This window comes from Oryctolagus cuniculus, chromosome 17, assembly GCF_051225735.1.
Source record: "Oryctolagus cuniculus isolate XC-2025 breed Fujian yellow rabbit chromosome 17, ASM5122573v1, whole genome shotgun sequence".
Lineage (NCBI taxonomy): Eukaryota > Metazoa > Chordata > Mammalia > Lagomorpha > Leporidae > Oryctolagus > Oryctolagus cuniculus.
In genome coordinates, this window is record NC_142883.1 from 61,238,246 (window position 1) to 61,265,347 (window position 27,102).

The 27,102-nt window shown below is 45.9% G+C and overlaps 1 long non-coding RNA gene across 1 annotated transcript; it reads left to right on the forward strand.

Moving 5' to 3' along the window:
- The first annotated feature begins 315 nt into the window (after positions 1-315).
- LOC149121264 (uncharacterized) lies at positions 316-27,102 on the forward strand. Its single transcript, XR_016224352.1, has 4 exons — positions 316-529; positions 13,333-13,364; positions 19,973-20,187; positions 26,844-27,102. It is a non-coding gene; the product is annotated as an uncharacterized LOC149121264 (long non-coding RNA).

Genomic DNA, 27,102 nt, shown 5'->3' on the forward strand with positions numbered 1-27,102 from the left:
AGCAGATTCTTTTCAAATTTTTTCAATTGTTTTTAAAATTTATTTTGTATTTGAAGGCGCAGGAGGGGTGGGGGAGAGGGGAAGAGAGAGAGAGCTTCCATATGCGGGTTCACTCCCCAAATGGCTGCCATGGCCTAGGGCTGGACCAGGCGCCAGGAGCTTCATCTGGGTCTCCCACTTGCAGGGACACAAGTGGTTCCCGTAAGGGATGCTGGCATGGCAGGCGACGGCCTAACCTGCTAAACCTCGCCGCCGGCCCTGTCTTCGCTTTTTGATTGGTTGGTGCCCTTCCGCATCATCCAATCAGAATGAGTCTCCCGGACCGCCACCTTAACACCGAGGCTATAAATAGGCCGCTGAGCTTCCCCCTCGCCATTTTCTCCGCGAGGCCCGGCTTTTCTGTCCTTCGGCCAGGGGTTGCGCGGTCACCTAACGGCCGTGCGGGGCTCCAGCCCCGATCCCTGGATCCCTGGACAGGACGGCAGCGGCGGACGCCGGCGGGAAGGGCGGGCCCGCGGCCGTGCGCCAGGTGAGGGCGCGGGTTCGGCCGGGCTGAGAGCTTTCCCGCGTCCGCGCGGCGCCGGCTCCTCAGGCCTGGCGAGTCCCGGTGTCCGCGGCCAGAGCGGCGCCGTCGGCCCTGACCCCGTCCCGGAGCGGGAGCCGGGAAGGGAGAGCGAGGACCCGGCGTCCGCGTGGCTCCTCTCGGTCAGCCCCGGCCGGGCAGGGCTCCTGCGGAGACGCCGCCCGGCGGCCTCGGCCTCTGAGGAGGGAGCGGCGCGGCCGCGCGGCCCCTCGTGGCCCGGGGTCCCGGCGGTGCCCGCGGGGCGCGGACACTGAGGGGTCGGGAGGAGGCGCCTCCGGGGCGGATGGTGGGGGACCCCCGCTGGGCGGGGTGGGGTGGGGGTCACGATGCCCGGCCCGTGCTGGGAATCCTCTCCTTCGGGTGTGTCTGGTGTTGTGTCCGGGGTTCACGGCTCTACTTCGGACTCGTTTTCACTTCAGGGTAACAAATCCCAGCCGCCCTCCCCTCTCTGCGGAGGGCACGTTCCAGGACCCCCAAGCGACCCCTGAGGACGCAGATCCTATGGAACCCTGTGTAAACCATGAGTTTTTAAATGTACATCACGCAAGGTGCATTCGTAAGTTACCCGCAGTGCAGGTCAAGTGTTTAGAGGTTCCGATGCTGGTTCCGAGGTCCATGTCTCATATTGCAGTACCCGAGTTTGCGACCCGGCTCTGGCTTCCGACTCTGCCCACTAATGCGTAGCTTGGGAAACAGCAGTGACGGATGGATCGTGTCATTGAGCGGCTGCTGCCCACGTGGTAGACCCTGATGGCATTTTTGGCTCCACACACGTGGGTAGTGAGCCAGCAGATGCGAAGTGTGGCTCTGTTTCTCAAGTAAAATTAAATAAATAAATAAGGCGCATTAGAGGTTTAAAGCACCAATCTCCTTGTAAATATGGGACAGTTGTTATAACTGGTGAAGTGAAAGTAGTGACATTGTTATAGAGGGAGAAAATAGATTACTTTTATTTGGAGCTGCAATAGTTTGTTGGTTCCTAAAACCAATGGGTTATTTCTACCCTTTATAGCTTAAGAAAGCCATATTACTGTGTGTCTGAGCATGTTAGCCGTTTTTGCATACTTCCTCAGTGAATAAGGAGACTGAAGTTTCTGTTTTTACATTCATAAGCTAACGTTGTCTCTTTACAATGCGTGTTTCGTGAAATGATCTTAGAACTGAGTGATAGGGAAGAAGGTGATGGATATGAGTGATTTCCTCGTGTGAATGAAAGAGGGATATTATTGATATGATATGGAAGTTTTCCTTGTTGTGTTGTGATTAGTAAGCAGATGCAGTGTATAGTGTTAATTCACAGGTTAGACTCTGTTAGGATGGTAGTAGGTTTGGACCGTGAGAATGATGTCTTTTTTGTGAACAGCCACCTGATTAAATTAATGATTGGCGCTAAGGCCGAGTTAGTTAGGTTTGCCAGGGTTCATCATGCTGCTGCTAGAGGTGAAACTGTTTTGTAGTCCTTGGGCAAATCGTGAAGTTTGCCTGTGAATAGAGTTTGCAAGACAAAATAATATTGCTGATGTTAGGCCATGGGCCAGTGTTAGAGCTGTAGCTCCTGTAAATCTTCGTGATGTTTGAATAAGGACAGTCACAATCACCAGTGTTAATGTGGCTCACTAATGAAAAAGTGGTTAGTGATGCTAGATGTGTTTGACAGAGCGAGATGGCGCTGGTTAGGGGTTTCCTCACAGGGCTCCTCTGGGCAGTGAGAAGGCTCTCTGCTCTGTTTAAGGGATTTCAGATTGTAGGCACTCATGCTATGCTGTAGCCTCCTAGTTTTAACAGTGTGACTGCAAGGCATATTGATCTAGCAATAGTGGCCTCTACATGGGCTTCTGGTAATCACAGGTGAAGACCATACAGGGACATTTTTGCTTTTTACTATCAAAGTTATTATGCATGGTTTCCATTTAAATGCTATTTAGTTTCCTCATTGGGTAATAGTTACTTGGGTTGAAATTACTGTTGATGAAAAGTATCTAGCACAAAATTACTTCTGTGCCTGTGAATGTCATAATTAAGAATGCCTATAGATTAATATTTAAATATAGCTTTCTTTCATGGAAGTGGTCCTTTAGAAAGGGGATACTCACTAGGATTATTAAGGGAAGCTGTGAGGTGGTATCAAGAGGAGGGTCAGAGAAGAGGCTGGTGAGAGACTGCTTATTTTATAATAGATTTATTTATAATAAATAGGATTATGAGGTAGTATATAAGCTCTGTGTTTATGTTGATTCAGAGTATAATGTTTTTGCGTACATTGTTATGGGAATAAGTGTAATTGTAAATTATATAATTCATAGGAGAAGGGTTAAGTTTGTACATTATCTGACCGTAAGTGTTGGATGCTATTAACTGTGTTTGGCGCACAGTGGCTTCATAGGCTAAAAATACTAGTAGGCAATGAATATACATGATATGATAAAATGAGCATTCAGGATTACAAGGATTCCTAAAGTGAATGCATATAATATTGTGCCTTATAATACACAAAAGTGACCATGTATCAGTATACTGATGATATTCCTAGTAAGGATGCAATATATGCTAAAATATTTATACAGATTTGAAGGCATATTGGTGATAATAGAATACCTTAACCTAATGGAGGGTGCAGGGCCCAAACACTTGGACGATCTTCTACTGCTTTCCCAGGCCAGAAGCAGAGAGCTGGATCAAAAGAGGAGCGGCCAGGACATGAACTGGCACCCATATGGGATGCCAGCATAGCAAGCAGAGGCTTAGCCTTCTGTGCCACAACCCCTGCAGGATTCCTTCTGTTGTTAATTCAGGATTTTACATGAGCTGGCTCTTCGAGTGTGTGATGTGATGTGGGCACTGTGTAGTATTCAAGTTTGTGACAGTTAAATTACTGAGACTTCTTGTTCTGAGGCAAAAACTTCTCAAATAACACAAATTATTACTATAATAGCTCTTAATGAAATAAATGACCCTGTTGATGGTGCAGTATTTCTTGTTGAAATTTCATCAGGAAAGTTGGAGTATTATTGTTGTATGCCCAATTATGCAAGAAAAATATTGATTTATCATACAAATATAATTAAGTAAATTGTAGCTCAGGTAGACTCAAGTGTATATCCTGAAAATAGTAAAAGTCAATATGTGACTCCTCCTGCGATTGTGAATGCAGATCTACAGACAAGACACAGTGGAAATGTGGTGTGGCACAGTATGCATCGTGAAGAATGGTGTCTAGGAATGAGTTGGCTAGAGCAATGCCTTGGCCATCTAACAGTAAATAGAAAGATAAAACCCAAGGCTCACAGTATGGGTGGGATCATTCGATATTACCTCCATATGAGTGTAACTAAAGAGGAGCCAGGAGCCTCTTCCAGGTCTCCAGTGCAGGTGCACAGTTCCAAGACCTGGGCCGTCTTCCACTGCCTTCAGGCTCTAGCAGAGATCTGTATTGGAAGTGGAGCAGCTGGGACTCGAACTGGAACCCATATGGGATGCTGGTGCTGCAGGCTGGGGCTTTAAGTTGCTGTGCCACAATGCCAGTCCCAGGAGGATTATATTTGTAAATAATAGTGATCCTACAAATGGTTGGGATATAGTAAGTGATTTAATATTAACTATCATGATGAAATTGATGGCTTCAAAAATTGATGAGACACCTGCCAGGTGAAGTGCAAAGATTGTAAATCTACTAAAGCTCGTGCGTGTGCTAGATTTTTGGCTGCAGGTGGCTAAACTGTCTATCCTGTTCCACACCAGCTTCTATAGAAAAAGCAAGTAGTAATGAAAATGAAGGGAGTAATAATACAAAGCAGATTATCTACTTGAGGAAATGTTGTATCTGGGGCTCTGGGCATTGTAAATGTGGACAGTGTGGGTGTATTTGAGTCAAATGTAAAGATTTGACTTAGATAGCATTTAGTGTTTATATTTTCATATGCTTTCTAGTGGAATAAGATGGGTTTTACCACATGTCCAAGTTCTTTGAAAGTGGGTCTTGGATTGTGGTGGGCTTACACATCCTTTGTGACTTTGGAGATATGCCATTCTCAGTACGGGCTTGTGTCGCTCCCCCACTCGCAGAGGAATGACACTGGGCGCTGTTCTCTTTCCCAGGTCCTTCCCAGATTTTTGCCGCTCCCCCGCCTCCCCGGAGGAGCAGTGGCACCCCCGCCGCTCCCTCGCTTTCGCGGAGGAGCGGCACCAAGGAGCTCTCTGACTGACTCTCTCAGGGGGGCCCCTGCATGTTGTCTCTCTCCCCCTTTTATAGTCCTCTCCCACCAATCCGTGCTCTGCTGCCCACATGCTGAGCACGCTGCTTTCTTCCAAACAGGGGTTGGGTAAGGAATCAGCTAATTAATGAAGCAGCTGTGTAAGATTTGTTTACTCTCTCTCGGCGCCATATGGTGGGAGATCAGACGCATAGAGTTAGTCTTAATAGTCTCAGTGGTCTAGTCTAGTCTTGGTAGTCTCAGTACTTATTTCGCCATGTTGCGGGAGACAGGCCCTGCTCTCCACAGGCTTGTGGTTATGTGTGCAGATTATAGGTGGAAATGTGTGGTTGTACTTGGTTGAGTGTCTGTTCTGCATTGACCAATGTGTCTCTCCTTCTGACAATACTACATGGGTTTTATTAGTTAATAGAAAAGTGTTGACATGGAAGGCACTTAATTCCCATTTTTTGAAATTGCTTCAGTTACTTTAGTGTCTCTCTCCACATATGATTTTTTAAAAAGATTTATTTTATTTATTTGAAAGAGTTACAGAGAGAAAGAGGTAGAGACCCGGGGGTGGGGAATCTTCCATCTGCTGGTTCACTCCCCTGATGGTCTCAATGGTTGAAGCTGAGCCGATCCGAAGCCAGGAGCTTCTCCCAGGTCTCCCATGTGGGTGCAAGGGCCCAAGGACTTAGACCATCTTCCACTGCTTTCCCAGGCACAGTAGCAGGGAGCTGGATCAGAAGTGGAATATCTGGGGCTCAAACCAGTGCCCATATGGGATACCAGCACTGCAGGCCAGGGCTTTAACTCACTGTGTGCCACAGCACTGGCCCCCACATGTGATTTTTTAAAAAATAAATGTGCATACCATTTTTCAACCAGGGAAGCTATGTAACTTGCTTTTTGCATTTACTATTTTGTCACTCGTGATTTCCTCACTCAAACACAAGTTGAACTGCAGATCCATAGTATTGTGTGTACGGACGTACAGGAATTTATTTAAGGTGCCCTCTCTCACTGAATGTCTGAAATCCCCACCTCTCAGATTTTCTCATTTTTTTAAGGGAAAAGGTTTATTGTCATGTGGGGGAAACCTGACAGGCAGGGGGGAGAGGGCAAGAGAGTAAGCGAGAGAAAGAAGTCGAGAGAGAGATGAAGAGAGAGAGCACGTGTTCAGGAAGCGTGTCCTATTAAACCTTTGCAGGGGGCTGGGAAATAGCAGCGAATCCTATTGGAGTGGGGGTGGAGCTGACACCTGTGGTTGGGCCATTTTGTCATCTGGCTTCTAGCAGTGGTGGCGGGGGCTAGAGCTGAGGATGGTGTCCAGGGAGTAGATCGTGCCACAGATGAGACTGCACCATTTTACTAACCCCCCCTTTTTTTATAAAGCAGGTGTTGTATGGGATCACATCAGCCCCCAAAGTCCAGGAGGGTTGGAGGGATGATGATCTGTCTTTAGAGCTACTTTCTGTTGACATGGGACAACAAGTTACTCTCTGCTGGCATGGGGTGATGCCTCAAGCTGCGATCTCCTGGGTGGGGAGCCAAGTATATCCCTGCAGCAGCATTGGGTTTACCACCTGACTGGTGAAGGCTTTGGTTCGTTCCATTATCACCTCCTGTAATCACTTAAACAGACACTGTAGTATAAAAGACAGGGTGAGGATAGCAGCCAGTGGTCATAAGAGTGGCATTAACCAAGTAATGAGAGGATTTCATAGAGGAGAGGATATGAGGGGGGAGTCTCTGGACTCTGTAAGACTGTTTGATGGATGTAGTTTTGCCTGACCTTATTGATTAATATAATAACAACACAGTTAAGGTCCATCTATTCCATAGTACCGCATCGGTTAGTGAGGCAATATGGCTTTGGAGACCTCAGATGGCATCAACTGAGGTCTCGATGGGCCTAGTGACCTTCTCTTGTAACTGCAAACAACAGTTGTAAAACTATTGGAGTTGTTTGCAGTAGTTTGGTTGAGATAACATTGTGGCCAAAAGCTGCTCTGAGACCACTACTGAGGACAGAGAGGCTGCGGAGCTGATCCCAACCAAGACTGGGAGAAAGGTCGCTCAATTCTTGTGGGTAGAGGGCCTTGTCTGTAGAAAAATTCTGGGGGCTGGCGCTATGGTGCAGCAGGTTAAAGCCCTGGCCTAAAGCGCTGACATCGCATATGGGTGCCAGTTCTAGTCTCGGCTGCTCCTCTTCTGATCCAGCTCTCTGCTGTGGCCTGGGAAAGCCGTAGAAGATGGCCCAAGTCCTTGGGCCCCTGCACAGCATGCGAGACCCGGAAGAAGCTCCTAGCTCCTGGCTTCGGATTGGCAGAGCTCCAGCCATTGAGGCCATCTGGGGCATGAACCAGAAGATGGAAGACCCCTCTCTCTGTCTCTAGATTTATCTGTAACTCTGTATTTCAAATAAATAAAATAAATCTTTAAAAAAAGAAAAATTCTGAACAATTATACAACATTAAGTGGGGGAGAGGACCATCAATGCATACGGTTGGAGTGGAGCCATTGATGTAAGAGTAGAGGCTGTGATTACAAAGGAATGAGTCCCCAAGTGGGCTAGACAGGGTCTAAAATAAAGGACAGAGTCATTATTAGGGGACCCAAGAAAGCTGCTGTCTAAACCATGAACACGTTTTTTGATTGAGAGGCAAATAGAAACTGACAGAAGGGGCCTGATAATAGTCAGGTGGGCTTTAAGGCCTTGACAGTTATGAGGCCCAGACCTATCTGTCTCTTCACATGGGGTACATCCCAAGGGAGGTGTGAACCTCCTTGGGGAAGGCACCCTGTTGACTTCCCTTATGTAGCTGGCCTGAGAGGAGAGCTGGCCAGGGAAAAGCAGGTGGCATCTCTAACAGGAAATTTGCAGTTCTTTCTGCAATGTTACTGACCCTACTTGGCCATCCCCTCAGCAGCAGTGGTTAGCTTGGAAGCTGGGTCGAGTGAAGGGCTCTTCAGCTTAGAGCCAACAAGGTCTGCAGCTCTGATCTGGGCGTCCTTTGACTCCAGGGCAGATCCATTTCCGGTGACCCGACTGTTTGCTGGCAGAGCTGCCAGGGCTCTTCGTAAGCTGAAGCCCTGGCTTTCCATATAAACCAGCGCAGTGACTAGGCTGTTGTCTCCTTGATGGCAGATCACTGTGTAGAGCAGCCTTAATTGGCCTGCCACCTATCTTTACAGTGCTTCTGCTGCCTAGCTTTCTCTTCCTCCTGTTTTTTTTTAGAGCAGGCCAAAGGGAACTTTTAAGAGGATACAAGTCAAAGGGGTGCTCAAATCCCATCTCTAATCTTTGATGGTCTAAATTAGAAGTCTATGGTAGGATTTTAAAAAACATTTATCCCTTTTAGGTCTGGTAATACAAGATCATTAGACTTTTTATCTTTGGACGTTTGTATCTGTAGTATTTTATATTATCATAACTTAAAATTTAGCACCACTTCACATCTTGACAGTACCTGTAATATAATCCAAATAGCCTGATTAGTTGGTGTCTCTACAAGATGAGAGACAGATATCCTTTGATATTTCCAGGGGCCCAAATGGAAATATCAAAGTCCAGAGAATTTGGAACTTTGATTTTTTGAATACCTGTCAAGGATGCCAAGAAGGCTTAAAATATCTGGTTGAAATAGGATCCCTTAACATCATGACATAATATAGACCAGATTTGATCACTGTTACAAGGTGATTACTCAGATGTTTTAGAGTAAACATATTTAAACAAACCAAAACTCTTAATAAAAAACTCAGTTGTAAAACAATTCGAACCTAACAAAGATATTAAGAGAGCACAATAGATTACTTCAATGGAACACAAAATCTGTGTCTTTGGTCATTCCAAAAATCAGAAATAAAATGTTAAATTTAAGAGCCAGTGCATGGGATCATATCCAATAACTTGGAAGAGTTTTAATAGAGTCAGAACTAGGGAAGAGAGAATAGCTTACTGGAGCTGGCTTGAAAACTGAGAGTCACCAGTTAAACAAAACTATTTTTTAAAAATTTTATTTAATATAAATTTCCAAAGTACAGTTATGGATCACAACGGCTCCCCCCCATAACTTTCCTCCCACCCGCAACCCTCCCATCTCCTGCTCCCTCCCATTCCATTCGCATCAAGATTCATTTTCAATTCTCTTTATATACAGAAGATCAATTTAGTATATATTAAGTAAAGATTTCAACAGTTTGCACCCACACAGAAACACAAAGTGTAAAATAGTGTTTGAGTACTAGTTATAGCATTAAATCACAATGTACAACACATTAAGGACAGAGATCCTACATGAGGAATAAGTGTACAGTGACTCCTGTTGTTGACTTAACAAATTGACACTCTTGTTTATGGCATCAGTAATCACCCTAAGCTCTTGTCATGAGTTGCTAAGGCTATGGAAGCATTTTGAGTTTGCCGACTCCGATCTTATTTAGACCAGGTCATAGTCAAAGTGGAAGTTCTCTCCTTCCTTCAGAGAAAGGTACCTCCTTCTTTGATGGCCCGTTCTTTCCACTGGGATCTCACTCGCAGAGATCTTTCCTTTAGTTGTTGTTGTTGTTTTGCCAGAGTATCTTGGCTTTCCATGCCTAAAATACTCCCATGGGCTCTTCAGCCAGATCCAAATGCCTTAAGGGTTGATTCTGAGGCCAGAGTGCTTAAACAAAACTATTAAAAGGAGATGCTGCAGGTTCTAAACAGATTTTTAAGACAATTTCAAAATATTATAAAAGCCTCCTTGCTTTAACAGAAGATCAGATTCTAGTTCCATGTCAAATAATAGTTTTTGCTTTCCACCTGCTATTTCCTTGATTTATATTTTGAAATAACCCTTTAGAAATCTCCAGTTAAGACAACATTTTCAAAATAAGATAACATATCATATTCTATCTAACCTTACTGTCAAGAAATGTTGGACTATTTTCATAGACAATTTATGAAAACATGTTAGCAAACTCAAGTAGTTTTTGCATAGAATATAAGGTGCTATATTTACATTTAGACACATTTATCTCATTTGCTTTACCCAATTTACATTTAGCAATTACACCTGGATGACTGAAATTGCTGATATTATACCATACCTCTATCTGAATTATGGTCAAAATTACATTCACATGGAATTCTACTCCTTTTATAAAACCATCTATAAATCAGTTGCATTAAACCAGAGACCACAAAAATCCACCTTTACCCATTGCTGTTTCATTGGAAACTTGTTAAAACCAAATTGCAAAACAAGATGCGCAAGTTACAAAGCAACTTATTTTTTATAAATTTATTTATTTATTTATTTATTTATTTTGACAGGCAGAATGGACAGTGAGAGAGAGAGACTGAGAGAAAGATCTTCCTTTTCCGTTGGTTCACCCCCAATGGCCACTGTGGCCACTCTCTCCTGGGCCACAGCAGAGAGCTGGACTGGAAGAGGAGCAACCAGGACAGAATCTGGTGCCCCAACTGGGACTAGAATCCTGGGTGCTGGCACTGCAGGTGGAGGATTAGCCTATTGAGCTGTGGCGCCGGCCACAACTATTTTTTTAAAGGCAGTAATCTTCCTAGATTCAAAGAGAGAAATTCTTGTAAACCCAATGTCCATTTACAGTTGAACCAAATTCTAATGCATGAGATTGTTATTTAGCAAAGACATTTTTTTAGATTCCAATTGGATTTGAGTCTACTTTTCTTTTTACCCAAGAAAGACCTTAGGCCAGTGATGCCTTGGTTAACAGTCAGCCACTCGGGACTGCCTCTGAATCAAAAGTTCAGGCAGCTGCTAGACAGGTCCCAAGGGTGACTGTGGGCTGGGGCCGATGTGCCAGGGACAAGAAGTCATTATGTTAGATTTAATGGGGCAGAATATCCATGAGAGTAGATGGACACCCCTCCAGAGATTCCTAAGGAGGAAATCTGATAGGTGACAGAGCAAGGGGCAGTTAGGGAAAAGGAGATATGTCTGGAAATAGTAATTAACCTGGTGAGCTGGCTGGTTTGCAGGTCTGGTAGTGTTGATCTTTATTTCATGTGGGTTGGGAGAGATATATCTAGGAAATGCTCACTCTTGGGACCAGGAAATCGAGTTTGTAGGAATTGAGGAGACCTGGCGAGGTCAGCTTGAAATTCAGTTACAAGGCGAGGACAAAACCCACCAAAAGACCTGATTATCCTGCCTGACTTGCTCATGATAAAACAAAAGAGCTATCAAAAGGGTGGGATAGGTGACAGGAGAACTCAGGAGGTTGGAATCACCACTGCCTTGCTATTCTTATGGTAAAATTGGAACAGGAGCAGGAGGGGTGAAGCCCTGTTGGAGAATGAGAGCTGGAGGGTGATGGCATGGAGACAAGCCCACTCCCAAACTTGCCTTTGCTTCTCTGGGAGTAGGGTGTTAGGGAGGATAATAGATTAGGCAGGGGGAGTAGACTTTGGACAAGGGCTAGTTCTGTGATAGGTGGGAATTACTGGACAGGAGGGGTAGGTACAATTGAGACAGCAAGAGCCGGAGCAGCGAATGTAAAAGAAAGGGGTTTTGGCTTTTTAGCGAGCTTTGGGAGTTCAGAGAACTTGAGCCAGAGGAGGATTAGACTGAGATAGGAGAAAGCTTGGACATAGGAAATCTTCCACTTTTCCGAATGCTCACAGATGGAGATCTTGAACTGGTTGTCGAGGTAGCAGACTAACGAGAGGAGGATTAACTAGAACATGGGAAGAAGCTCTCCTGGTGACCCGTAGAGTCAGACTGGCCGATATTGGGGATCCCTGAGATCACGGCCATCTGACGGAAGGATATGGGAACAGAGGGTGGCGTCGTTACCCATGCACCCATGGGAGCAAAGGACATAACTCATAGAAGGGAAACAGGGGGTTGAGTCGTCACCCATACCCGCTATTGGCTGGACACAGAGTCTGTAGAGGCATGAGGCCATAGGAGTTGTGGTGCCTGGTACCAGGACTTTGGGGTGAAGTTGCATAGAACCATAACCCGTAGAGTCTAAATGAGAGGATCCTTCTTCCTCCCTGTCTTACCTCGGAAATTTGGAGGGCTGGTGTGTGGATGGAGATTGCAGAGTGTTCAGAGGTGAGGGAAGTCCGGGGTTGAGTTTTGTGGTTGGCAGAAATCCAGGATCCCAAAGCAGCTCACATCCCCGAGAGGAAAGCAAGGTTGAGGGCAGAGTCTGGCCCCAGGTTTTGGAGCCAATGAAAGGTCACCACAAAACACACCAAACACCAGAGTAAGGGAAAATGTTTATTGTCAGGTGGGGGAAACCCGACAGGCTGCAGGAGAGGGCAAGAGAGATCAAGAAAGAGAGAGCACATTTTCTCATTATAGTAGGTAATGCTGAAACCAGTATCTTTTAAACATTTATTTAAAGAAGCCCAGAGTGAATCAACAGCAAAAAAAGAAGATCTTTCTCTCTGTCTGTCTCTCTCTCTCTCACTGTCCACTCTGCCTGTCAAAAATAATAAAGAATAAAAAACATAAAATAAAGTAAAATAAAAGTGAAAAAAAATAAAGAAGCCCAGAAATTACACGTGATTCTAAGGCACCACTTAATGGGCAGGCAGCATCCTTTGCGTATGTGCATTCGCACAGATGATCCCCATAGCGTTGGCTGTTTTCACGCTGCTTCTGTGTTATGTTTAAACTTCAAGTGGTCAGGGTCATTTGTCATTTCCCTTTTGTCCTCTAGGCTTTGTTTTATTCCTGAAAGCCCTTCTCCAATCGGGAATGCCAGGATCACACTGGTGCTGAGAGTCCTGGGTTTTCAATGTGGGAGGCCTAAGACACATGGTTTCTAGTTGTTTCTCAATGAGTCAGTGAGCCCGTCCTCTAGGTAGCTACATTGGCCTCTAGGACAAGGGAGTTATAGGTAGAGCCAGCTCTGTAATAGGGCATAGTGTTCAGGGTCTGGGCCTGGCTTCTGTAAGTCCCCAAACATCCTCCTTGAAGTCCATTCCTGGTAGGGTTGTCCATCCAGCCTGATGGCATGTATGTGTACTGTCTCCATGGTGAACTGAGAGCACAGTGTGAGGGAATGTTCTTAGAGGTCAGCTGCTGCCAGACCCATTGGTTGAGATTCTAAGCTCTGACTCTAAGCAGTTGAGAGTCTAAGCTCTGACTTAACTAAAAGATGATTTTTCCTTCTTGTGGACATCTTTGGAAAGAGCGTTCAGCTCCCTAATGGGCTACCTGTTGCCATAGGTAGTTCAGTGACATGTCCCTGGTGATTGGTGTTGCCATGGACCATGGACATGGCAGTGAAGGGATTTCCTGGGTGTGTATGCCCTCAATATTGCCAATACTGGAGGGGAGGGCCAAATGGCCTTTAGACAAAGGAAGTGAATGTGTGTATGTGTGTGGTTGTGTGTGCTTTGCTGTGTATCTAACTTATTTGTACATGTATACTTTCTTGTTATACTCTCATGCATGTGAGATAAGATGTTTTTCTATTTTATTTATTCCTGTGATGTACATGTTTGTATATATTTGTGTTTGTATACATTTGTAGAAATAATGATGTTAATGCATTCTTTTCTCCTAGGGAGTTGAAGCATCCTGGTTGCAAGAATACAGGTAAAGGAACCATTTTCTGTATGTTTATAGAGTGGTACAAGTAGTCAAACAGTTAAGTATATATCTTTAAGAGTTTGTTCAATGTTTATGTACATTTTCATAAGTGTATCCAGGCCAGGATTTCTATAAGAGCACTATTTTAGTTATGAATACCATACAGAACAGAACCTGCCAATCATGGGCCAGAAATGTGCAACCCTGCCTGGGTTGAGGTCATAGGAGCCCTTGGCTGACCATCGCCTTTCCTGTACAAGAGTGTGGGGGCCATAAACATCCAAGGAGACCCTCGGAAGTCCCACGTTATCCTCAGGGCACTCTCACGTGGCAGACCTTTGCCACCAGCCTTATGTCACCAGAACTCAGGTCTTCATGGACTACCTCCAAGTCAGCCTCAGAACATAGCTCTCTGTGTGAGGAAATTCTCCACAGAGAGGGCTAGCTTCAGTTCTGTTGGCATCTGAATTGCTCAGACTCGTGGCTGATTCAAAGGATGTGTTTTTCTTTTGATGGAAAGAGTGGCCATCTTTCCACCAAGATTCAGATCCATGTTGTCATGGCTGTTTTGGTAGAAAGGCCCTGGTGATTGGTGTGCACTAAGGGGCCCTGGAATGGGCAGTGAAGGGCCTCCAGGTGTGTTATACCCCAAGCTTGCCAGTGAGACGTGGAGGGCCCAATGCCTGGACAATTAGATTATATAGACTATACGTGTGTCTATGTGTCTATGTGTGTCAGATTGTGTGTGCTCCCCAGTGTTGTGTGTGTAGTTATTTGTATATGTACAGTGTCTTGTTATAGAATCATGGATTTAATACTCATGGATTTATTTCTCTGTTACTTACTTTGAAAATATATATGTTGCATGTATTTTTGAGTATATACAGCTCTAGAAATAATGGCCATAGTACATTCCTCCCTTCTGCAGTGTCAGATTATCCCATATAGCTCCACAGTTAAAGGAACCACTGTCTGTTCTGTAGACCAATAGGAGTACATACACAGTTATGTACACTTCCTCCGCAGTTTGTTCGGTACATGCACACATTTACAGATGTGTGTGTAATGTGTATTTGTCTAAGAGTTTTAACTTTTCTTGTGGATACGATATGGGTTTCCACCTGTCAATGTAGAAGCAAGGGACTTCTGGAAAGATTAATGGCCTGGGGACTGGGGACTGGGGATGACCCATTGCCTTGCTCCTGTCTTCTGGCTATGTCCATGGGCAACATATATGTGCACACACGTCTAACAGTTTTTCTAAGTGTCTTGGCCTATAATTAGTGGGCCCTAAAATAGACAGTCTCCTTATGCATCCACCTTGGCTTTCAGACCAGACATCCAGCCTGTGACCTGGTGAGGGGTATCTTTCACATGGGGGTGTTGTCAGTAAAGGGTGTTGTCAGCCATGGGTCCTGAGCGCCTCAGGTGTGGGAGGCGTACAGCATGTGGACTCCAGGTGTTTCCAAGAGAGTCAGTGAGCTGGCCCTGCAGTTCTCCTGGGTAGTATCTCTAGGACATGCTGCTTTGGCCAGAGCTGGCTTTCCCAGAGTGTGTAGCCTTCAGGCCTGTGCCATTTCCTGGTCTCTGAGAAGTCCCCAAACAACCCCATTTTGGTTGCACTGTGACAGGACCATCCCTCCAGCCTCATGCCATCTGACCTGGTGCCTAGGTTTACTACCTACAAGATAACCTCCCCAGAAACACGGATTAGGGGGAGAGGCCAGGCTTCACCTACCCTTGTTGACCCGGGAGTCTTTAAGTGCCACAAGTTTTCAAAATGTGGGTTTTCTTTCTGGAAAAGAGTGGCCAACAATCCACTGATGTTGAGGTCCCTGGTTTCAGGGCTGATGCACTGACATGTCCGTGGTGATTGGTGTCATCCCAAGGTCAATGGAACTATCAGCAAGGATCTCTCTGGGTGTTTCTGACCCCCATGCTTTCCAGCACAGAAGAGGAGGGCTCAGTGGCCCCTCTGTGAAGAGCTTGAGTGTGTGTGTCCAATTCTGTATGAGCTCTTTGGGGCTGTGTATATTAGTTTTGTAAGCCCAATGTGTTGTGAACATCAGGTATATGGCTGCTGCAGATTGGTTTCTATCTGTATTTACTTCTATGATACATGTTTTATGTATTTGTGGTGTGCACATTTGTAAATTAAAGGTTGTCCTGACTTCCTCCTTCCTTTGAGAGGGAAGCATCCTGAAAGAAGGATTCAACTTTACAAGTAAAAAACAACTTTCTTTTTTTTTTTTTTTTTGACAGGCAGAGTGGACAGTGAGAGGGAGAGACAGAGAGAAAGGTCTTCCTTTTGCTATTGGTTCACCCTTCAATGGCCACCGCGGCTGGAGCGCTGCAGCCGGTGCACCGTGCTGATCCAATGGCAGGAGCCAGGTACTTATCCTGGTCTCCCATGGGGTGCAGGGCCCAAGGACTTGGGCCATCCTCCACTGCACTCCCTGGCCACAGCAGAGAGCTGGACTGGGAGAGGGGCAACCGGGACAGAATCCGGCGCCCCAACCGGGACTAGAACCCGGTGTGCCGGGGCCACAAGGTGGAGGATTAGCCTAGTGAGCCGCGGTACCGGCTACAACTTTCTTTTTTAAAAAAGATTTATTTATTTATTTGAAAGGCAGTTCTAGAGAGAGGAGAGAGGAGAGAGGAGAGAGGAGAGAGGAGAGAGGAGAGAGAGAGAGAGAGAGAGAGAGAGAGAGAGAGAGAAATCTTATCCGCTGTTTCACTCCCGTGGTGGCTGCAACAGCCAGGGCTGGGCCAGATAGAAGCCAGGAGCCAGGAGTTCCATCCAGGTCTTCCATGAGGGTATAGGGGCCCAAGCCCTTGGGCCATTTTCTGCTCTTTCCCAGGCACATTAACAGGGAGCTACATCAGAAGTGGAGCAGGGGCTGATGCTGTGGCATAGTGGTTAAAGTCACCTCTTAAAGTACCTGCATCCCATATAGGTGCCCGTTCAAGACCTGGCTGCTTCACTTCCGATCCAGCTTCCTACTATGGCCTGGGAAAACGGTGGAAGATGGCCCAAGATGGAAGATTCTCTCTCTCTCACTCTCTCTGCCTATGCCTATACCTATGCCTATGCCTCTCTGTAACTCTGCCTATCAAATAAATACATAAATATATAAAAAAAAAGTGGAGCAGCTGGGACTTGAACTGGCACCCATATGGGATGCAGGCACCACAGGCAGAAACTTTACCCACTACACCATAGTGAGCCCCCAAATTTTATTTTTCAAAGCATAGAGGTATTTATAAAGTTATATAGGTGTCTTTAAGCATTCAATCAGTACTTTCACACATTTCCTTAAATACATCAAGGGAGGAATGTGCCCCAAAAGGTTACTTTTGCTACATATCCCTTGCAGCACTCAAATTCCCATTAATGAACCAGGAGTCGTCCGGAAATCTCGTTGACATGAGATCCGGGGACTCAAGGCTGATCTAGATGCTCACTCTGTCCCTATCTCCTGATCTTAGATGATGCATAGACAGCTCACATCCCTGTGCCCTCCAACAAGGGAGATAACCCACTCACCAACAGAAGGTCCTTTATTAGACCCATTCTTGTGCTTCTACCTGTTTTTTTATGCTTTATCCTCAGCCTCTGGTGTGGGGGTTTGTTGTCTCCCACATGTCCCATTCGAATAGCCAGTAAACCAGCCACAGGTCCATAATGCCCCTCCAAGCACATGAGAGGCTTAACAGGAGTGGTTTCCAGGTGTTTCCAGGAAGTTACTTCTCTGGCCTCCTGCTCACTGTGTCTGAGGCTGTTCCATCCACTGTTCCATCCACTGTTATCCCTTTTAGACTTGCTGCCTCTGAACTATCTGCATCATGCCTAAGTGCATCAGGAGGCCAGCCCAGCGCCTCCTCTGCATGCCATGCCTATGTTTCTGAAGTCACAGGTGCACACCATGCCATCCATCAATCCTGCCAACCGGTGCCTGGACAGTTTGGGGAGAGATCACCTGTGCATGCTTGTAGGGTATCAGAGGCTTGAAGAGCTTGTATGATATTAATCTTGTCTTTTGCTAACAAGCGATGCCATGTGTATGTGTTTGTGTGTTGGGGGGCAGGGCTAAGATGCAGCTGTGGGGGTCAGTGTTGTGGCACAGCAGGTTATCCTGTCACCTGGAATGCCGGTATCCCATATGGCCACCAGTTCATGACCGGCTGCTCCACCTCCCACCCAGCACCTTGCTAATGCACTTGGAAAAGCAGTGGAAGATGGCCCAAGTGCCTGGGCCCCTGCACCCACGTGGGAGATCCAGATGAAGCTCCTGGCTTCTGCCTTTGGCCTGACCCAATCCCAGCTGTTATGGTCATTTGGAGAGTGAACCACCAGTAGATGGAGGATCTCTGTGTGTGTGTGTGTGTGTGTGTGTGTGTGTGTGTGTTTCTCTCTCTCTGACTCTGCCTTTCAAATAAATAAATAAATAAATAAATCTTGAAAAAGAAAGATGCAGCTGTGGGCCTGGCTCAGCCATTCCACCAATGGGTGTCCCTGGACAGTGAGCAGTAGGACATCCCCAGGCTACAGGGAGCCAGAGTTCATTCATGAACTCCTGGTTTGTGAGTATAAGATCATCAATTTATTTCCAAGCCACCCATCCTATAGTGTGTGTGTGTTCTGGGGTGTATGTGTGTGTGTGTGTATAAATCTTTATTTGCTCAGGAATGGATTCATGACATTATATGGATGACAGGGTTTTTTTTCTGTACATTAATTTTTATATATCAGCAAAGAAAATTCAAAGAGTACTTTTGCTTAGAGAGTTTATTTCCAAGGTAGTGCATTTAAGGACAACAAGGGCAAATCAGTAAGGATGATCCTTGGCCATTCTGTGTCAAACACAAGAGATTGTGGTAAGCCAGCTGTTTATGCTTGAACTTGGCAAAACTCATTTCTGCTGGAGTTGTGGACCTAGGTGAACCTGATCTTGCATGTACCTGTTTGATAGCCTAAGGGATTCAAAATGCATAGCATTCACTAACTAAAACTAACTAACTAAAAACATTTTGGTAACTGAAACCAAATTTTTCTGAAATAAGACTGATGTAAAAGTAAAGTGAAAATTACTAATTATAAACTCAAATGCCACAAATATAAATAAAAAAAGCTCCTAAATTTTGTGATTCAAAGAAACCAAAAAACTAAAACTTAATGATCCTATGAATGAAATGGTGACCAATAAAGACAGGCTAACCAGTCACTCAGAGAAAAGAATTTTGTAGACATCATAGAAAGTAACTGCATAATCTCAGAAATTCTGATACTGACTCTTCATAGAAAGGGATTTTATAAATCTAGATTTGCAAAGTTGGGGGCCATTGTTTCCTTATATAACAGGCCTTCCTATGGAGTAGCAATAACCCAGTTAAGCTGAAAAAGGGGTTTTCAGAGGGGAATCTCATATGGAATAATGGTAAATTGCAGAGCCAAGAAATCAGGTGTCATGTTTTTCAGCATTGCACAAAAGCAACTGAGAGAAGCTATGTGAAGTAAGACAAGTCTTTCTGAATCCTATTGCTCATGCAGAATTCCCAAAACCAAATTTTCTATTAAAAGGAACAAAACCAGAATCTTGGTGGCAATATGCCCATCCCCATATAAAAGTACTAGAGGGAGGAATCAGTAATAAAGAGAGAGAAAGTACTCTCTGATACATGAAAACACTTCCATCTTTGTGTAATTTGTGTTCTCGGCGGGGTAGTTTTCAGGATGAGGGAGACATGGTTGAGACAATGATACCAAGCATGGAAGGACATGATACTAAGAATCAGGGAAGCTCAGAAATGAATGGGCAGACTCAGGAAAGAAGGAGGAAAACAGGAAAAACTAACATCACCCGTGAAATGCAAACCAGAAGAAACACAAACAGATCTGTGCCTTTCAGGAAACAGAAGGTGAGAGAGGAAATATACAGAATAGGAGCTTGACCAAAGATTTCAGAAGATGAGAGAGGAATACCAGAAGTTGAATACCTGCATGTGTATGAATGAGATTGCTGGAAGAGGAAAAACCAATGCAGTGATCTAAAGCTAATAATTATAATTCAGACTGTTTCCGGAAATGACAATATGCTCTCAAACTCCTCCTTCACAGAAAACTGGGTCATACTTTGAGTGAGTGAAGCCATTTATAGTTTAGTAAAATCTGGGAATTATATGAAAAATATTCAGAGATCTAGAATACAGGGATGAGTAACATAGAAGGGAATGAAAATGATCCAGCTGGTCTGGGTTGGGAGGAAAAAGAAGACAATATTTAAGATGCTCAAGAAGAGCCAAGAACTTTGTGCCATCCAAGCTGCCATTAGGTGAAAAATAACATTGGCATCCAAGTCTTTGTGAGAGATCTTGGGTGAGATGGACCCCACGATCCCTTCCAGAGGAAGGAACAGACATGAGACAAAAACCCTAGAAAGTCATTACCGTAAGGACAGATTTTAACAGCCAACCTGGCAGTGACTTTGTTCAGTGAAGACCAAATGAGATTCCTCTCGAGGGAGTGATGATGGTGGTACTCCCTAGGGTGACTGCTCTCTGATTAAGTTCTGCCTTTGCTAAAGGTGTTTTCTTATGATGTATTTATTTTACAGAAAAGCATGTAAAGATCAACTAGTACTAGGTGAAAGAATTTAATATAAAGCTCGCAGAGGACTGGTGAGGAGGGCCGTGGCTGCTGTTGTGTCTCCTCCTGTGTGGTTCAAGCTTCCGATGGTGTGGGAAGCTCCAGCTCCTCTGGGTCCAAGGACTCCACACTGCAGACTTCCGAGCAGCTGAAGATGTCTGCAAGAAAGACACAGGAGCAGGGGTCAGTGGGGAGGACAGGGATGAGGCTGGGGTGGGGACAGTGGGGTGGGAGTGCAGCTCTCAGCAGGCTCCTGTGCCCTGGGAGGTAACCGTAGGTCCTGAACTCCACAGCAGTCAGGGCCATGGGGCACTGAGGCCCATCTGGATGGGGTGTGGATGTCCTACAATTGTGAATTCCCCTAGGCACTCACCTGGGCAGCCTTCATGGGACTGGCTACTTTGGCAATGAACCTGATGCACGGGAAGGGGGAGGTCTCTTGGCCCCTGGGATTACAAATCCAAGGCCCACTCCCCTGGGTCTTGTGAGGAGCAGGAGGTCTGATGACACAGAATGGGAGTCCTGACCTTGCCCACTCAGTCCTTACCCCACAGGTCTGGGGTCTGTGAGCTGCATGTTAATTATGGACAACTGCACAGAGCCTTTGGTTTCCTTCCCTAATCTTGTGGAAGTTCTTTCTATCCTCCCTGTAAAAGTCATCTCAGAGATTTTATTGGCAAAGAATTATTCTGTGGCATTAAAACCCCACCATTATTGCTTTAGTATATTTTGGCATGGAACATGTGATGGAAGACTTTCTTTTGAAGACATACAGCCAATGTGTATTTGTAATTGAAGTATAGATTAGAGCACAAATGAGAAGAACAGAGGGGATTGGGGCCCTGCTCCTGCCACTCTTCGAAGTGAGCTTTGCCTTGAATTGCTGGCAAGTGTTTGAATTTTATTTTTTTTAGTTTTTTTTTTTTTTGACAGGCAGAGTGGACAGTGAGAGAGAGAGAGAGAAAGGTCTTCCTTTTCCATTGGTTTACCCCTCAATGGCCACTGCGGCCAGTGCACTGCTGCTGGCGTACCACACTGATCTGAAGCCAGGAGCCAGGTGTTCCCTCATGGTCTCCCATGCAGGTGCAGGACCCAAGGACTTGGGCCATCCTCCACTGCACTCCTGGGCCATAGCAGAGAGCTGTACTGGACAAGGAGCAACTGGGACAGAATCCAGCTCTCCGACCGGGACTAGAACCCTGGGTGCTGGCGCTGCAGGCGGAGGATTAGCCTATGAGCCACGGCGCCAGCCCAAGTGTTTGAATTTGACAGGTACATAGGAAATTTTATACCCAGAAAAATAAAGCAATCAACATATAAAAAAGGCTCTAAGAAAGGAGGCTGAGGTCCCCAAAAGGCCTGGAGCTCTTGTGTTCTGTGCTGGCTCCTATTTGGTGTCAGCATGGGCTGGATACCCACAAGGATACAAAAGTGGGTGCAGTGGGCTCTTTTCCTGGTGTGAAAAGGACACCCATAGGTACCTCTCTCTGTCTCGCCCTCTTGCTAATCGTCCTGAGTTGGAGGAGGTCAGGGACAACCCCTAGTATCTCCCCACAACTGTGAAGCTGCCTGTTGACTTTGGGCTGGGCAGGTAGGGATGCACCCTGTAGTGGGAGATGTTCAACAGCTCTGGGGGCTCTCCCCAGAAACAACACAACTAACACCCCCTTCGAAGTCATTTGCATGCCAATCCTGCTAGCAACTCCAGCCTTTCCTTCAGATGAAGCAGCTACTGGGGGCTCAGCCTGGGAGCCCTAAGGGCTGCCATGGAATGGGGATGTGTCCCTGGAACCACCTCTGGGTGCATCTTTCACTCACCTGCGTGGATCATGAACATCCATTCATCACTCTCCAGATCAGGATCGACGGCAGCCTCTCCACCTCTGGGCTCCAGTTTGTTGGCTTCCCTGAGGTGTCACAAAGAATGTGAAGCAATGGAGTCCATTGCTTACTTCCCTGACCCCCGTATACCTGCTCCAAACTCACATTTCCTGATCTTGATCAAGGTCCTCCATGTCCTGTAGACTTTCAGGGTAGTTAACGTCAAGGGAACATGTGGACAGCTGGAAGGAGACAAGTATGTTTTCTGAACCAGGTGTTAAGGAAAAGCCCTGTCCTGGGGGACATAGAGGCCAGAGTCAGACTTTCCTGGAGTCCTCCCTCCATTGAGACTGGGACCCTGCCTGCCTGTCCCCGGCCAAGTTCCCTGTGTGGGCCAGTTGGGTTCCTCAGCACCATTTCATAGTGCAGTGTGGGGGTGAGGAGTGAGGGCAGGGCTGATGAAGGGAGAGGGGAAGGCTGCAGAGAGACTGGATCAGCATCCACAGTGCAAGCACATCCACTACCTGGATGCCACCAGGTCCTTCAGGATGCGAATCATCCACTGTGCTGAGATGGGAATGTGGGAGAAGCAGGACCAGGGGCTTGTGAGCAAGAAAGCAAGAGAATCAGAAAAAAATGAAAGGAATCACTAACCCCTAGATCGCCGCTGCCAAGATAACTTTCAGATTCTGCCAGGTTGCCTTCCGTGTGCACCAGAGCAGAGAGAAGGAAAGGGGAGAGTTAGACTTGAGGTGAGGACTCGGATCCCTGCTGCTGGTTGGATGGTGTAGGCCAACCTTGGACCCCATGTCTATATCCCTATCCCAGGGCCTAGATGGCTTCACCTCTGTAATAAGTGAGAGGATCTCTGAACTTTGCCTTCTTCTTCCTACCTCAGATTCCCATCACTGTGCCTAAGAAGTATCACCTTGTTCCTCCATAGGTAGCCACGGGGTTGATGTGTGCAACTCATTGTTTTCCATCCCTCCTGTTTCCCTTCCTCTATTTTGTCTCATAACTCTTGTCCATTTCCTTTTTCCTTGTCATCTACCAATCATATTATTGTCTGATATGGGAGCTCTGGAGGCCAAGATAAAGATATACTGCCACCTGTGGCTGGCATTGTGGTGCAGCAGGTTCAAGCGCCACCTGTGGGGACCCCTCCATGGGATCACTGGTTGGTGTCCCTGCTCCTCCACTTCTGATCCAGCTCCCTGCTAATGTGCCTCAGAAAGCAGTGTAAGATGGCTCGTGCTTGGGCCCTGCCAGCTGTTTGGGAGACTCTGATGGAGTTTTGGACTCCTGATTTGGCCTGGCCCAACCTGCTCATTGAGGTTCTATGGGGACTGAGCCAGAGGGTGGAAGATTTCACTCTGTTTTTCCCTCTCTGTCTATAACTCCGCCTTTCAAGTAAGTAAATAAATCTTTAAAAAACATATTGCCACACACAGCAATACATCTATAGATCACTTACATGGGGAACAAGTGTCATGGATGCTTGTTGGGCCTTGGGAAGGTAATGAGGACCAACCCCATATGTCTGGGGTAACCTCATGGAGTTTGGAAATATTGAATCATCACAAGAATCCCATGTTTCCTGATCCACTTGAAAAGATGACCCCAAGAGGAGAGGAAATTTAATTTGTTCAAATTCTGGTAGTCGGCCAAGGAGGCAACAGGGTGTCCACAGCAGGTGTATTCTTGGCCATATCAATAAATGGGACTTGCTAGGGTTTTCACTGAGCAGTGGGAGGACTGGGAAGTAGGACATTGGCAGGCCTGAGGACAGGGAACGTGCTAGACATGACTGGAGGGGGAACAGGCTGTGTTTGAAGCAGTGCATCTGAGGGGAACAGTGATGCCCAGTCCTGCTGCCCAAAGGCCCTCCACTGAGCCCAGTGCATTCCAGGAGATGAGGTCAGCAGGACCGCGTGTGTGTCCAGCCCAGGATCCCCTAACACACATCCTCTGGGCAGCCTGTACAGCTATGCAGTGTCTCCAGTAGCAGCTGGATAATGGCCTGTCACACAGTCTACTCCAAACACTAGACTTGGATGAGATGTGGAAGCCAAGATGAACCCAGAGTAATGCTTGGCCCTCACAACTCTAAGATGCTGGGGCCTCCCCAGTCAGCCCAGAGCAAGTATTCTTTAACTCAACTGACCCGGCGTATGTGTGTGTGTGTGTGTGGGGGGGTGCTCTTCTTCCTTCTGCCCTGAGCTGAGGATGAAGTCAGGAGCCCTTACTGAGACACAATGGCAGCACCTTGCTCTTTGACCTTCAACCTTGTAAGAAAGAAATTTCTGTTCCTGATTAGTTACAGAGTCTCAGGTATTACGTTGTGGCCAGAAATGGACGAAGACAATGGTCAGTGCAAAACCCAGACATCTCTTGTGTTCAATTCAAAGGTAGTGCTGTCCTGTCACAATGCAGTGGATTTGATCTTTGCAATGGCAAAGCCGGGGGCGGGCAGTATTAAAGAATATGTAAAGCTTTAAATAGTAAAGCAAGAAATGATAGTTAACAATTTCTATTGCTCCAATCCCATGGGTATAAAACCTCTTCCTACTCTATAATTAATATAAAAAAGAACAAATCAGACGTCTACATGCAATGTCTTTTTTCCTCCTGAGTTCCTATGTCCTCTCAGGGTCCAAAGTAGCGGATAACCCAAGCATTGCCCTAATTTGACCCTCTGGTCTTTGTGGGTGTTGCTCCTACCTGAAGAGGCTTCATCGTCACTGGCATAGTCTGAAACACTCTGTAAGACCCAATCTTGAGAGACACAAACACAGACAGTAAGTGTTCACAGAGAGTCTCACCCATTCCTCCCCTGGATTGCTCAGCATGACCCTGCCCCTTCTCTGTGCTCTCAGCCTCTTCCTGGGCTCTGTGGACCTGACCTTCAGGCAGACATTGACCACAGCTTCAAGCCTTCTAGGGAGGGAGAGGAGCTGACGGCACCACCTCTCAACGTCTCACTTTCCCTAGTGCCTCCAGCCTGCATCTGAAACCCCCCACTTTTTTATATACATATTCCTGTAACCATGCAGCAATACCTCTGTGATTGTTTTTTTATAGAGAACTGATAGTGGCTTCAGAGGAACATAACTAGGGTAATACACACAAACTGCCAAACTTGTAGACTCAGAACTGTAATACATGGAAACCCACATAGATAAAGCCCACGCCCATGCACAAGCCAGTATCTTCCAGGGACCCCAGAAAATGATCATTACCCTTTATCAGGAAGTTAATTCCCCACCGCCACACTCCTAGTCCTCTGTCATAGCAGGAATTGGGCATCAGGTGGTCTTCCACACTAAAACCCCCAAGATTGTCCCATCTGTGCTGTCATCTGGACTATTCATACTACAGGGAGTAAGTGATTCCCGAATACATACCACTTGCTGTTCGTATTGAAATCACCTGTAATTAGAAAATGGCACCATGAGGGTCTGAACACTCTGTGTCCCTTTGCACCTGTCTTTAATGCCCTTGGTGACACTGGGAAACCCCATGTGAAAGAGTGGTCCTATGGAGGGAACCCAAAGACGTGAGCAGAGCGATCACACTCAGGCCAGCAGGCATGAGCTCTTCATGGGGGACGTGTCTCTCCAGTCCAATGTGGTTGGAAGTCACAAAATTCCTTTCAAAAGAGGAGAAGTGCTGCAGAGAAAAGCTTGCTATGGTCCAGTCCTGACAGTCATTTTGTCCCTGTTTCCCGTTTCAGCTCTCTGTTGTTGTAAACTCTCCCTCTCAGTGGCACTCACCGTACACAGGGTGTATCATGGACCCTATCCATGTTCAGATTTTTCTTCTCTTCATCTGGTTGAGAATGGAAGAAGCCAAGGAAGGAACATTTCTGTTTTAGAGGAAGGCTGGTGCCCTTACCTCAGTATACTCTGGAGTTTCTTTATCCTCCGTGTCACCAAGAAGCTCCTCCCATGCATCCTCCAGGGGCACTAGATGGACATATGGTGACTGTCAGTACACTGGTGCATCAGGGAGCATTGGTGGACATGGGCATGGGGCAAGGGTTAAGGCCAAGGAGAAGAACGTGAAAGACCTGAGAAGCAGAGCCTTAAGCTTTCTAGTTCAAGGCAGCTTCATTCATGGGAACTATTTGGGGTCAATACCACCACGGTTGCTGTATTTCAGTAAGAGTCCTCGGACGACTCCTGCATGTTTAGAAGCCAAATAAACGGCTACTGTCGTCTTGATGTTTCCCAAGGTACTACTACTCAGGGGTCAATATCTGTTTATTGTATTTGAATATGTCATCTCTCCTATGAGCTTCTGAACTTAATTAAAAGCACCCGTTATGGGGAGAAGGACTCAGTTGTAGGCAAAGCAACATGTTCATTTATTGCCAATCCCTAGGTACCACACAAGTAAATAAAGAAGATGTAAAAATGGTGAAATTCCACCATTTAAAAATGAGCACCAGGCATTATGGTAAAACTTTTCTCCTGATCTTATTGTTTTTATTACCATTAGAAATGGTATCTTTATGGATTATAGCATAAGAATTCATTGTATGCAGACAGTGTGTGATGATCAAATCATGTTGACCTTTCCAGCTCCCTAAATATATTTTAAACTGTTTTCATTAGTATTAAATACTTTTCACATATGTTGGGAGTATGTTTCATATCCAGCTAAGCCATGGAATTGTGACCTAACCATCAGACACATGTGGGGTGAGGGTTGAATGAGCTCACTTACATAAAGTTCAGACGGTGATCAGGTTCTTTTTTGTTTTTTTTTTTGAGAATTGAACCTTGAGCTGTGCATTTGGGAACACTTTTTCTGTGGGAAATATGTACACATATACACATCCAAGCACTTTCAAAGACATACACGCTCACTCATAAAAACTCACCATACTGGGGCACAGAAACCCCCACCATCTAAATGACATAGCTATTTCCAGAGCCTGCCTTAGATGCCTGTAGCTATGTGCTAGTCTTTCTGGTTTTTGTTTTACCACACCCTCAATCTTTTTAATCCACCAGGAAGCTGGAATCAGGTTGGCTCTCCAGAAGAGAACCGGCAGGAAGGTCCCAGTGTCTCCTCCCTTCAGTTGTTCCTCAGCACCTGAGGCATTCTAGAATACGTACAGTGTCCACTGGATCCTGAGTCCACCTGCAGTCAGAAAAAGGAAGTCACTGTGAGGTCAGATACTGTTTGCACAGGTCTCTTCTCCTGGTGCTGACCTTGGGAAACTTGATGGGATACAGTGCATGAGGCAAATGCCCCAAATAAAGCACAGAG